Below are 14900 nucleotides of genomic sequence, written 5' to 3' on the forward strand. Positions count from 1 at the left end.
TGTTGTCATTTTCTCTATGTATTTTTTATTTCTTCTTTGATTTCTTTAGTGGTCTCTTGGTTATTTAGTAGCACACTGTTTAGCCTCCATGTATTTATGTTTTTTACAGTATTTTTCCTGTAATTGATTTCCAATCTCATAGCACTGTGGTCAGAAAAGGTGTTTGATACGATTTCAATTTTCTTAAATTTTCCAAGGCTTGATTTGTGACCCAAGATGTGCTCTATCCTAGAGAATGTTCTGTGTGCACTTGAGAAGGTGTATTCTGCCACTTTTGGGTGGAATGTTCTATAAATATCAGTTAAATCTATCTGGTCTATTGTGTCATTTAAAGCTTGTGTTTCCTTATTTATTTTCTGTTTGGATGATCTGTCCATTGGTGTAAGTGGGGTGTTAAAGTCCCCTACTATTATTGTGTTACTGTTGATTTCTCCTTTCAAGGTTGTTAGCATTTGCCTTATGTATTGAGGTGCTCCTATGCTGGGAGCATAAACATTTATAATTGTTATATCTTCTTCTTGGATTGATCCCTTGATCATTATGTAGTGTCCCTCCTTATCTCTTTTAACAGTCTTTATTTTAATGTCTATTTTATCTGATACAAGTTTTGCTACTCCAGCTTTCTTTTGATTTCCATTTGCATGGAATATCTTTTTCCATCCCTTCACTTTCAGTCTGTATGTATCCCTAGGTCTGAAGTGGGTCTCCTGTAGACAGCATATATATGGGTCTTGTTTTTGTATCCATTCAGCCAGTCTGTGCCTTTTGGTTGGGGCATTTAATCCATTTGCATTCAAGGTTATTCTCAATATGTATGTTCCTATTACCATTTTCTTAATTGTTTTGGGTTTGTTTTTTGGTTCTTTTTCTTCTCTTGTGTTTCCTGCCTAGAGAAGTTTCTTTAGCATTTGTTGTAAAGCTGGTTTGGTGCTGCTGAATTCTCTTAGCTTTTGCTTGTCTGAAAAGCTTTTGATTTCTCCATCAAAGCTGAATAAGATCCTTGCCGGGTAGACTAATCTTGGTTGTAGGTTTTTCTCTTTCATCACTTTAAGTATATCCAACCACTCCCTTCTGGCCTGCAGAGTTTCTGCTGAAAAAATCAGCTGATAGCCTTATTGGCATTCCTTTGTATGTTATTTTTTGTTTTTCTCTTCCTGCTTTTAATATTTTTTCTTTGAATTTAATTTTTGTTAGTTTGATTTATATGTGTCTTAGTGTGATTTTCCCTAGGGTTTATCCTGTATGGGACTCTCTGTGCTTCCTGGACTTGGGTGTCTATTTCCTTTCCCATGTTAGGGAAGTTTTCCACTATAATCTCTTCAAATATTTTCTCAGACCCTTTCTTTTTCTCTTCTTCTCCTGGGACCCCTATAATTTGAATGTTGGTGCATTCAGTGTTGTCCCAGAGGCCTCTGAGATTGTCTTCAATTCTTTTCATTGTTTTTTCTTTATCTTGTTCCTCGGCAGTTATTTCCACCATTCTGTCTTCCAGCTCACTTACTCATTCTTCTGCCTCAGTTAGCCTGTTATTGATTCCTTCTAGTGAATTTTTCATTTCAGTTGTTGTGTTGTTCATCTCTGTTTGTTTGTTCTTTAGTTCTTTAGATCTTTGTTAAACATTTCTTGTATTTTCTCAATCTGTGCCTGCATTCTGTTTCCGAGATTCTGGATCATCTTTACTATCATTACTCTGAATTCTTTTTCAGGAGGATTGCCTATTTCCTCTTCAGTTATTTGGTTTTGTACGTTTTTACCTTGCTCCTTCATCTGTGACATATTTTTTTGCCATCTCTCTCTTTTTTTTTTTTTTAATGAGTGGGATTGTGTTCCTGTTTTACTGGTTGTTTGGCCTGAGGCTTCCAACACTGGAGTTTGTAGGCTGTTGGGTAGAGCTGGGTCTTGGTGCTCAGATGAGGACCTCTGTGAGACCACACTCCAATGAATATTCCCTGGGGTCTGAGGTTCTCTGTTAGTCCAGTGGTTCAGACTCAGAGCTCCCACCACAGGAGCTTCGGCCCAACCCCCAGCTCATGAACCAAGATCCTGCAAGCCACATGGGGTGACAAAGAAAAAAAAAGAGTGAGAACAGTAACAAAGTAAAAAATAAAATTAGACTAGGAAACTAATAGGTATGTTAGAAAGAATATAAAAATAAGACTATAAATGAATCAATAACTGGAAGGCACAACAGTACCACAGTAGTAAAAAAGAGTTGGAGGGCAATAAAAAAAAAGAAAAAGGAAAAGAAAGCGGGGGTGGGGGGGAAAGGCCTTGGCTGTGGAGGGCAGGGACTAAGCAAGGGCAGGGTTTGGGCAGTGGGCAGGGCCTATGCTCAGGACCCACAGGGCTGGAAAAGGCCCTGGGGGCTGTGGGGGGTGGGGCTTAGGCTCAAGGAACAGAAGGGGCCCAGGTGTGCCCCCCACCCCTGGTCTCAGAGGGCAGGGGACCTCACCTGGGAGCCCAGCAGGCTTCCTGGGCCCAAGTGGGCGGGGCAATCACCCTCTGCTCCTCTCCCACGCCTCCCGGAGGGCCCCTCCCACCTGCCTCTCCTGATCTCCTGGCCTCCCCCCTATGCCCCCAGGACCAATGTGGCCGGGGGAGGGGTGGGCATTAGAGGGCAGGGGACTGGCGTGGGAGCTCAGAAGCCTCCAGGGCCCGAGTGGGCCAGGCGATTGCCATCTGTTCCTCCCCTGCTTTCACGGAGGGTCCCTCCCACCTACCTCTCCTGATCTCCCTGGCCTCAGGGGTGCTGATCCTGTCTGGCCTCCACTTCTCCTCCCCCCTCAGTCCCCACACGTCCTACTGGTTCACTTCTGGGTTCCTCCCATCTCTTTGGGTCTCAGGGCCCCCCCACCAGCAGCTGGCAGGTGCCCTAGTTGTGGGGCAATGCTAACTCAGCATCTTCCCACACCGCCATCTGCCCCACCTCCCTGCATTAATTTTTTAATGCCTATATCAGCTTCCCACAACCCCATTCACTCTTCTCCCAGACCATCTCTCCCCATTGACTGGAATTATTTACAGTCTCATTTAGTGGGGATACCTACTAAAGTTAACAAAGTAAAGTGGAATTAGGAAAGTAGGATAAATTAAAAGACAAAATGTTCTAAGCTAAGATAGTACACTTCCAAAGCCAAACAGAAATGACTTTGGGCTCTTCAGACATCTTGAGTTATCTATACTATCATTCCTTTCCCCTTTATGGGTTATCACGCATTGGCTGGAATTGCCATTTGGTGTTGAATCATGCACATACGAGCAGACTTAAGCCAAGCGGCATGTACAACTATGGCTGATGTCGACACAGTGAAAAGAAGAGGCCAGTCTTGCTGGAATGGTAGAAATAATGTAAAGTTAAAAGACCAGAGGATAGAAAAGTTAACCTCCATTTCCTTATTTTTCCTGTTACTCATTTTTGTCCTATTTTTGAAATAAAAATGCTTGTTGGATATAGAGATTTGGGTGAAGTTCATTAAAAGTTGCATTCTAGTTCCTCAGCCACAAAAAAAAGAATGAAATATTGCCATTTGCAGCAACATGGATGGACCTACAGACTATTATGCTTAGCGAAATAAATTTTAAAAAAGTCAGAAAAAAAGAAACGTCAGACAGAGAAAGACAGATATTATATGATATCACCTGCATGTGGAATCTAAAAAATGATACAAATGAATCCATGCACAAAACAGAAACAGACTCACAGACATAGAAAACAAGGTAGTGGTTACCAAAGGGGACGGGGAGGTGGGGGAAGGACAAATTAGAAGTATGGGATTAACAGATACAAACTACTACACGTAAAATAGATAAGCAACAAGGATAAGCAACAAGCACTGGGAATTATACGCCATTTCTTGTAATAACCTATAATGGAATATAATCTGCAAAGAAAAAATCAATCACTATGCTGTACATCCGAAACTAACACAATATTGTAAATCAACTATACTTCAAAAAACAGTTGCATTCTAGAGAGCAAAGCAAGACAGAGCATTTCAGCGCGTGTACACATGTTGGCATCTCTCTAAATAGTTGGTCACAGCGAGCTAAGCACACCGTGTTTGTGCCATGATTATCTTAGCAAACCGTTCTTCAGATATCTGTGAAAAGTTCAAAGGCCTTTCCCCAGAGTCTTTTTTAAATAGAAGAGTGAATTTGCGTATTTGAGAAAGATACCTAGGGAGATGTTATGTATTGTCCAAGTATCTTGTTAAGCCTTTTAATAGGATTTTTCCTGCAGACTAGTCGTCATGTTTGGAAAAATTATACAGGCTTAAAATAAGGTCATGTTCATTCAAGAGAAACTTGGAAACTGGTGTTGCTTGTAAACTTTGGTTAAATTCATTCTTACTTCTTTACTCCGGATCTGTTTTAGAAGTTCATACAGAACATTCTTAGTCAGTACCTTTAAGCAGTATCTCAGTTGAATGATTTCATTGCCTAATACTAATTTTATGGGTTTTCTTGTTGCTTTTGGTTTCACCTTGCTATTATTAAGGAGACTGAAGAAGAAAGTCTAACAGTGGGGTCTGTTTTTTCTATCTATCTTGGTTTCATCCGACCTGACATGGCTATGACGGAAATATCAGGGTTGTCTTTTTTTGCATTATCTGTTGACCTTGCATTTATAGGTAAATAGTATTCTGATTGTGCTGTTGGCAATCAGCTCTTGCTTTTGATCGTGCTAAACTGCCTAGTTTAGGTGCAACTGGAGAAGAATGAGAGCTAGCACAATAATGACAAGATGTTTTCTTTACCGACAGGAACAGTGGGCCAAAACATTTGATGTTGGATTAATTCCTTTGAAATATTGGTCTCAAGTAGACCACAGGGTTGAGACTTGAAGTTTTTTTAGCACAAGAGAGGAAGTAAACAAGTCAGAAGCACATCATTTCAAAAGCCTGACCCATGAGGTGGTCCAGGAAACAGCCTGAAAGGGTGGAAAGAGCAGTGGATGAGGACTCAGGAAACCTGAGGCCAAGCCCTGTTGCTTTCACTAAGAAGCCAGGGGACTTTGGAGAAGTCACTTCCCCTGTCTGAGTTCACGTTTCTCATCTGCAAAGTAGGAACAGTGATACGCCTCCTGTTTTCTTGTGAGGATAAAATGAAAGAGTTTTGCAAACCATAAAATACCAGAGACTTGTACTGGATTCTTATTATTGAGAAAGGGTATTGCTATTCTCCTAAGAGAACAAAAACTGTTCATTGTTTGTTTTTATGTCATATGTAATATATGACTTGTTGTTTAATAACTATAGAATGTTTATATTCCACTAGGATGCCAGCTGGTGGAGTTTACACTGAAGTCAAAACAGATAAATAAGGAGATGGATCTTATTAGAAGGAAGAGTACGAGGATTCTTAAGTGTTAATAGTTATGGCTAAATCAGTTTCCATACCCAATTGTTTAGTTAATAATTTATGAAAAGTGATTTGGTTTCTTTGACCTGCTAAAGTTTATTTGGATGCACTGTTGTTCCCCAATCCAAGTTCCCTCGTTTTGAAAGCCTATAAGCCATTAACAGCCTTTACAATTCAGTGCAAATTCTAGGTATTGTCAATTGGTAACACTCAAGAAGGAACCAAGTCATTTTTGTACTCATCTTCTTTTTTCAGTGACACAATGTCACCGTGACATTCTCAGCCTCTTAATCACTCAAGTCGGACAATGTCACTGTCTCTACACACTGTGCCTTGCATGCAAACTCTCCACACTTCCACTGAACACCCCATGTCATCTTTCCAAACACCCATTTCCTTAATTCACTTTAGGCCTAAATACAACAGACCGGTCAGAATGAGAAAAACTTTGAAACTCCATGTCTTGCTTATAGTAAGTAGTCTTAAAGGGTTAGTGACAATTGCGGTTATTTTGGAAGCACCTGAACTGAAGATATTCTTGGATGTGTTTTCTAGAACTGCTAGTGGCGACTATTCTGGAATCATTAGCAGACATTGTTGGCAAATTCAGCAGCCATTTTCAACCCCCTTTTCCATTGCTGCCTGTAGATACTGGAAAGCTAGGTTTGGCCACGTGATTCAGTTCTGGACAATGAGACACAGAGGAAATCTGTTGTAGAACTTGAGGAATGCTTGTAGTTTCCTGATAGCAGCATACATATGACTTCCCCTTTCCATTCTTCCTGATAAAATGTCTGAAGCTACAGCAGCCTTCTTGTGACCATGAGGTGATAAGACCTCATCACCACCACACGCGCATGTGCATACAAACACACACACACACACGTCAAAACTTTGAGTGTAGCAGAGAGATGGAAAGCGCCTGTCCATGAGGACATTGTTGAGCTATCTGCCCAATTATGAGGCTGCCTTACTTCATACCTTCTTTTAAATTAACAGTAAATATCCTTGTGGTTTCAGCTAATATTCATCAGGTATTTGTTACTTTCAGCCAAAAGCATTCCTGATGAGTATATAACACAAGCCTGCATGACAGCTTCAGAAAGGTGGAGACACTTTTGCTTATAAATATCCATGACTTCTCTCCCTTGGTTTGCCAAAGAAGCTATACAAATTATACTTTAAGGATGAGTCTGACAAATTTTTTCATTAAACATCATTTTTTAATAAATTTATTTATTTACATTTGGCTGCATTGGGTCTTTTTTGCTGCACACAGGCTTTCTCTAGTTGCAGCGAGCGGGGGCTACTCTTCATTGTGGTGTGTGGGCTTCTTATTGCTGTGGCTTCTCTTGTTGCAGAACATGCACTCTAGGTGCACGGGCTTCAGTAGTTGTGGCTCACAGGCTCTAGAGCGCAGGCTCTGTAGTTGTGGTGCACGGGCTTTGTTGCTCTGCGGCACGTGGGATCTTCCCGCATGAGGGGTAGAACCCGTGTCCCCTGCATTAGCAGGTGATTCTTAACCACTGTGCCACGAGGGAAGTCCAGACATCCCTTTTATATCTAAAATTTAAGTTGTTCAATGCTAACGGGAAGTCCGCCCACCCCAATATTAAATCCTTATACTTTATTCTCTTTATTCTCTGTTAAATTGTAGCAACATTGCTGTTCTTATTACTCCCATCCACAAAAGGGAGCAAAGTTCTTTTTTTCCAAGTTGGAATAAAAAGCATCCTTAAATTGCTTTTTGAAAAGTAAGCACAAACAGACATCAGGTAGATGACAACAATGGTTACAGCATAAATACCTGCCTCCTAACATATGCTACCAAAATGATTTTTTAAAAAAACAGAAGGCTAAAAGGGAATCTACGTGAAAACCATGCCCTTAGCATAACTTGAAGACAGAGAATGTGCCCAAACTTCAAATAACTGTTAAGTGAAAAAAGAAGATTCACCAATTCTCAAAGTGTGATCTCTGACAATTCTGGCCCATGCGTGGCCTACTGTTAGGCTCTATGGCAAAGAAAGACAGACCAAGAAAAACTTAAAGGGAGACAGAACAGAGAAGTTAGCAAAAGGTCCTACGTTTATTGTAAATCTACTGCCAAAGTCCACACTAAGTCTGAAAATACTAGAAAAAAAGTTTCTAGGAAGATCAGAGCTTGAACTACAAGGAGGGAACTTCAAATTATACATGATTTCAAGGGGTACACATGGTTTAAAGTGGTCAAGCCCTATTTAAAGAAGCAGGCATGAAGTAAAAAGACAGGCATGATATGAAGGAACGGCTTTCAAAACACATAGCTTTGGGGAAAAGAAAAAACACAAGAAGGAAGGGAAAAGAATCATTTGGAAATTGGGCAGTCAAAAGGAATACAAAGGAAAAATGGGGAAATTTAGGGTCCTGCGAGACAAAAGAGAATGACAAAATGTAAAAACTTCCAAACCCCACCACGACTACAGAATTACCTGGACTTTGCCATACTGACAGAAGAAGGTGCCTGTATTAAGTCAGCTTGGGCTACCATAACAAATACCATAGACCGAGCGGCTTCTAAACAACAGGCATTTATTTATTTTTTTTATTTTATTATTATTTTTTTTTGCGGTACGCAGGCCTCTCACTGTTGTGGCCTCTCCCGCTGTGGAGCACAGGCTCCGGACGCGCAGGCTCAGCGGCCATGGCTCACGGGCCCAGCCGCTCCGCGGCACGTGGGATCTTCCCGGACCGGGGCACGAACCCGCGTCCCCTGCATCGGCAGGCGGACCCCCAACCACTGCGCCACCAGGGAAGCCCAACAGGCATTTATTTTCTCACAGTACTAGAGGCTGCAAAGTCCAAGATCAAAGTCTGGCAGGATTCAGCTTCTTGTGAGGGCTCTCTTCCTGGCTTGCAGACAGCTGCCTTCTCACTGTGTCCTCACATGGCCATTCCTCTGTGCATGCATGGGGGGGGGAGAGAGAGAGAGAGAGAGAGAGAGAGAGAGAGAGAGAGAGATCTTCCTCTTTTTGTAAGGCCACCAATCCTAAAGGATTAGGGCTCTACCCATGACCTCAACTAACCTGATCACCTCTTTAAAGGCCCTATCTTCAAATACAGTTACACTGGGGGGGTTAGGGCTTCAACACATAAATTTTGAATTATAAATAATTCAGTCCATAGCAGCACCATTAAATTAGAAGTCTTGTAAAACACCCTAATACCATAAAAATGAACAAAGAAATAAAGAAAGCTATGGCAGAATATCAGGAAATAAAATATATACATGACCTGAGGGTAATATTCCCCTCCAAACAAAACAAGAGAAATCATGAAGCATAAAAACAACTGTATGTCAACCATCAGCCATAACTAAATATACTCTAACAAGCTCTTAATGCTTTAAAAAACTACATTGAATCAGAAATTCAAAAACTAAAAGTAGCAAAGGACTGAAACCAAGGAGAAATAAAAAGACTTGAATGGACTTTGGAAATAAATGAAAGAAAAAAAACAGAATTATCTCATAAAAGGAAAATAAATTACAAGGGGTCCAAGGATAGGAGAATAGGTTGAAATGAAAATTTTCAAAGAGGCATTGAAAAATGCAGGGGAAAAACCAAGAAGATAAAAGTGCCACAAAGAAATAAGTAAAAATGGTCAGAGAGAAGACAGTGGAATGGGAAGAGAGGCAAAGAAGGAATAATATTTGTATTACTGGAGTCCCTGGCGAAGAAAAAGCAAAACTGATCCAGAGCTTAAGATTTAAAACTATAAAGCAAGAAAACTTCCCAGAAATAGAAAAAGACCTGAATCAACCTATGGGAGATCAACAGAGAATGATCAGCTCCACAACATGATCCGATAAGACTATTAGGTTTCAAAAACAAAAATAAAATCTTCAAGGCCTCCAGGCAAAAAGATCAATTAACGTGTAAAACAATTAGACTGACATAGACGCTTCAAAACCAACATGCAAAACAGGGCAACAATGGAGCAGCATTTAGAAAAAAAAATGAAAGAAAGCATGAACCAAGGAAGATATATCCAACCAGACTGTCCTTTAAATTTCAAGACTGTAGACAAACAGTTTTCAATATACAAGAACTCAGGGAATTCTGAATTCATCAGCTTACTTTGAGGAATATACTAGGGGATGAACTTCATCCAATAAGTTATGACTGGGAAACTTCTGCAAAAGGACTAATGGTGAGCATATTAAAATATATCTAAGACAAAAAAAGAAGAATGATCGTAGACTATTAATGCACGAAATTATGTGCTGTGACAAAGTAGAAATAATGCAACTAACATTGGGAGGAGGAAGGTGAATGAAAAAGAAAATAGGAAAAGTCAGTGCTATATAGGTACTAGGTATGTGTTAAAGGAATTGGAAAACAAACTAACAAACAGGTAAACCAAATAGTTAAAAGGTTAAATAAGAAATTCAGGTATGAATTTTTTTAAAAGAAGTGTAACAACAATGATATATACTAGAATAAAAATACAAACCTTCTTACGTAATAGAAGAAAATTATAAAAAAAAAGAAAAGAATTTACGTCTTGTAGAGAAAGACACAGAAAATATAGCAAAATAAATAATTATACAATATTAAAGCAGATTTGAGAAAAAACATCAATAATATTAATAAATGAAAATAAGTAACTCAATTAATTCTTTTTTTTTTTTTTTTTTTTTAGCCCATGCCATGCGGCTTGCAGGATCTTAGTTCCCTGACCAGGGACTGAACCCAGGTTCCAGCAGTGAAAGTGCCGTGTCCTAACCACTGGACCGCCAGGGAATTCCCCAATTAATTCTTACTTAACACTTTAATTGGCTCACAAGAGAAGATCCGACTATAAGCCATATACAAAGCTGGACTGAAAACAACCCTATTTGGAAAGGCTAAAAATAAAAGGATGCATAAAAGAATTGCAGACAAATGGAAATCAAAAGAGATAGTCAGGGCTTCCCTGGTGGCACAGTGGTTGAAAGTCCGCCTGCTGATGCAGGGGACACGGGTTCGTGCCCCGGTCTGGGAAGATCCCACATGCTGCGGAGCGGCTGGGCCCGTGAGCCATGGCCACTGAGCCTCCGTGTCCGGAGCCTGTGCTCCGCAACGGGAGAGGCCACAACAGTGAGAGGCCTGCGTACCGCAAAAAAAAAAAAAAAAAAAAAGTCATACTGATTATCAGACAAAGTAGATTTTAGGCCACAAAGCATTAAATGTAAAATAGTAGAAAACTTTTATTCTTTTTTTAATAAATCTATTTATTTCATTTTTGGCTGCATTGGGTCTTCGTTGCTGCGCGTGGGTTTTCTCTAGTTGCCGCGAGTGGGGGCTACTCTTCGTTGCAGTGCGCGGGCTTCTCATTGCGGTGGCTTCTCTTGTTGCAGGGCACGGGCTCTAGGCGTGCGGGCTTCAGTAGTTGTGGCTCACGGGCTCTAGAGCGCAGGCTCAGTAGTTGTGGCGCACGGGCTTAGTATCTCTGTGGCATGTGGGATCTTCCAGGACCAGGGTTCTAACCCGTGTTCCCTGCATTGGCAGGCAGATTCTTAACCTCTGCGCCACCAGGGAAGTCCAAAACTTTTATTCTTGTTAGTTTTTTATTGGCTAGAGTTTTATCAATTTTACTACTCTTTTCAAAGAACCATCTTTTGGTTTCATTGATTTTCTCTACTGTGTTTCTGTTTTCAATGTAACTGATCTCTGTTCTAATCTTTGTTATTCACTTCCTTTGCTTTGGGTCTCAATTTGATCTTCTTTATCTAGTTATTGAAGGTGAAATCTCAGGCTACCAATTTTAGATCTTTTTTTCTACTTTATTTATTTAATGTTATAAATTTCCCTCTGGCACTGCATTAACTGTGTCCCACAGATTTTTTTTTTTTTTTTTGTGGTATGCGGGCCTCTCACTGTTGTGGCCTCTCCCGTTGCGGAGCACAGGCTCCGGACACGCAGGCTCAGCGGCCATGGCTCACGGGCCCAGCCGCTCCGCGGCATGTGGGATCTTCCCAGACCGGGGCACGAACCCGTGTCACCTGCATCGGCAGGCGGACTCTCAACCACTGCGCCACCAGGGAAGCCCTGTCCCACAGATTTTGATATGCTGTATTCTTATTTTTATTCAGTTCAAAATACCTTTTTATTTTCCCCTGAGAATGCGTCATTGACCTATGGGATATTTAGAAATGTGTTGTTTTATTTCCAAATATTGGGTATTTTCCAGATATTTTTTGTTACTGATTTCTGCATAAAAACTGTTATGGTCTAAGAACATACTTTCATTATTTCTATTCTTTTAAATATGTTGTTTTGTCTTATGGCTCAGAATATGGTCCATCATGATGAATAGTCCATGTGCACTTAAAAAGAATGTATATTCTGCTTCTGCTGGGCGGAGCATTCTATTAGTATCAGTTAGGCAAAGTTGGTTGATAGTGTTGTTCGGGCTAGCTCTATACTTTGTTTGTCTGCCTACTTGTTTTATCCATTACTGAGAGAGGAATATTGAAGTCCCCAACTCTAAGTATGGGTTCGTCTACTTATTCTTTCAAATTCATTAGTATATTTGCCTCATGTATTTTGAAATTTTGTTTTTAGGTGCATAAACATTTAAGATCATTATGTCCTCTTGAAGAGTTGACTTTTTATCATTATGTAATGTCTCTTTTTATAATATTCTGAAGTCTACTTTGTCTGAAATTAATATAGCTTCCTTTTAGTTAGTAGTTTCATGTTATATCTTTCTCCATATTTTAACCTATTCATTTATTTATATTTAAAGTGGGTTTCTTATAGACATAAGGATACATATTAATGCTAAAAGTCATAACTCACAATAAAGATATGTCATTTATGAATATTTATGCACCAAGTAACACATCAACCACCTTCGTGAAGCAAAAACTACAGGAGATGACACTAATAATGGGAGAGATTGATAAACCACTCCCAGTACAGAAAAAGATGAATGGAAAAAAATGAGTAGGTAAAAGAAGATCTAAATATAATCAATTGGGTGGATTTTACATTGAATTCCATTATAATAGCAAATACACGTTCTCTCAATAAACCATGACACAGGTACTATATTGATCAATACTGGAAAATACAGAAAATATCAGTAACTTCTATAAAATAAAAATATTACAAGCAACACTCTAATCATAATGTAATTAAAGTAGACATTGTTTACAAAACAAAAAATAGAAAATGCTTTTCAATCTGAAATTAAGAAAACCTCCTATTGGGGCTTCCCTGGTGGCGCAGTGGTTGAGAGTCCTCCTGCCGATGCAGGGGACACGGGTTCGTGCCCCGGTCCGGGAGGATCCCACATGCTGCGGAGCAGCTGGGCCCGTGAGCCATGGCCGCTGAGCCTGTGTGTCCGGAGCCTGTGCTCCGCAACGGGAGAGGCCACAACGGTGAGAGGCCCACGTACTGCAAAAAAAAAAAAAAAAAAGAAAACCTCCTATTAAACAACTCTTGAGTGAAATAGACAATGTAAGCTGACATTACAGAACTAAAATTAAAAAAACTACATTGAAAACACTACATATCAGAATCTATGCAATGCATTCAAAGTAGTGATCAGAGAATAATTCACTGCATTATACACTTTAGTGAATAAAAATGAGACAGAGTAATATTCCATTGTATATATGTACCACATCTTCTTTATCCATTCGTCTGTCGATGGGCATTCAGGTTGCTTCCATGACCTGCTATTGTAAATAGTGCTGCAATGAACATTGGGGTGCATGTGTCTTTTTGAATTACGGTTTTCTGTGAGTATATGCCCAGGAGGGGGATCAGCGTGGCCTCTTTGGAGCAGCGATCCCCAGGAGGTCAGGTGATTAGGCAAAAGTTCCCCAGGTCAAGGCCTCTGCTGTCTCTTCCCTGGTACAACTGGCCTACCTGTACCTCTCATGTCCATCCCTGAAACTTACAGTTATAAGATGAATACGTTCTGGGGATCTAGTGTACAGGGAATGTACAGTATCTAATATGCAGATCTAATGGTAACCATAGTTAATAATATCATATTGTATACTTGAAATTTGCTAAGAAAGTCTATCTTAAGTGTTCTCACCACACACACACACACACACACACACACACACATGCACAAAATGGCAACTATGGGAGGTTATGGCTGTGCTAATTAGCTTGATTGTGGTAATCATTTCATGATACGTATGCATATCAGACCATCACACCTTGAATATATACAAATTTTGTCAATTACACCTCAATAAAGCTGAAAAAAAGAATAATTCAGAGCTTGAGGGGCTTATCAGTGCATTGTACTTTCTGAAAATAGAAAGGCAGAAGCAGCTAAAAGTTTACCTTAGGCAGTCTCTTCATTTCTTCTAACACCATTGCTCATGGTTTGATTGTTAGCAACTTTATAGAAAAATACAGGTTCACATGATACTAAGAACCAAGAAGCTTTAAACAAAGACACTGACTTAAAATGCTTTTAAAAGTTTCAGTATGAAAATCAGTGACCTGAACCCCCTCCAAAAAAATGATTACTGCATAAAAAGAAGTTTAAAGTTTTTTTTGTTTTGTTCTGTTGTTCTTTTGGCTGTGCGGTGTGCCTTGTGGGATCTTAGTTCCCCGTCCAGGGATTGAACCCACGCCCTCAGCAGTGAAAGCGCGGAGTCCTAACCACTGGACTGCCAGGGAACTCCCAGTTTAAATTTCTTAATATTATTTTGACAGCATCAAAACTTACAATTTATTAACCAGGCTCTGGGACCCATGGCATGTGTGCCCATTTGCCAGACAAACAAAAACAAAAAACTAAAAAGGAAGGAAAACCCTACAAGCACAGCCAGTGCACTTAGCGCTGCTGATCTCAGCTGATGGAGAAGGCTCTGAGACAGCAGCCCTAGGGATGATGAGAGCGCGCACTTATATAGGGCTTTTTACCATTTACAAAGCACTTTCATGTACATTAGGTTCCGTCTCTGGCCGCTGGGAAAATGCTTGACTTCCCTCTGGAATCCAGCCCTTCGAACCTGCAGAGTGGGCTCTGGGAAGAGACTCTTTTCAGCCACGCTTCGCAATGGGTTTATGAGGGCAGCCCACGGACAGGGCTCTGAGCTCCAAGCAGCAGATTTGTCAATCACTGGATCAGGGATGGAGATGATGGATCTGGGTAGTCGTGGTGACTCTTCACTTTACCTCCCTCATCATTATCAATGCGTAGTCTGCATTTGGTCGTGGACTGCGGGGTTGTGTAAAGGGACTTCAAATCAAGGAGCCACGCAATATCAGAGTTGGAGTGTTTCCAACCCCCTGAATTTATAGACAAGGGAACGGAGCCCTTGAGAAGTTAGGAGGGAGCCACAGATTCGCAGTCCCCCAGCTGCACAGTCTTGCGCAGGAGAGAAGTCCCCATTGACGCCTCCCAGCCCACCACCATGCACACCCACAAGGTCGACTAAGGAGGTATCTCAGCCCTAGATTTCTAATCTCCAGGAAAAAGACCCATCTGAGTCTCCTTAAACGATGAAGCAAGAATTAGTCCACCATCTTCTTGCTTCC

Source organism: Orcinus orca, chromosome X, assembly GCF_937001465.1.
Source record: "Orcinus orca chromosome X, mOrcOrc1.1, whole genome shotgun sequence".
Lineage (NCBI taxonomy): Eukaryota > Metazoa > Chordata > Mammalia > Artiodactyla > Delphinidae > Orcinus > Orcinus orca.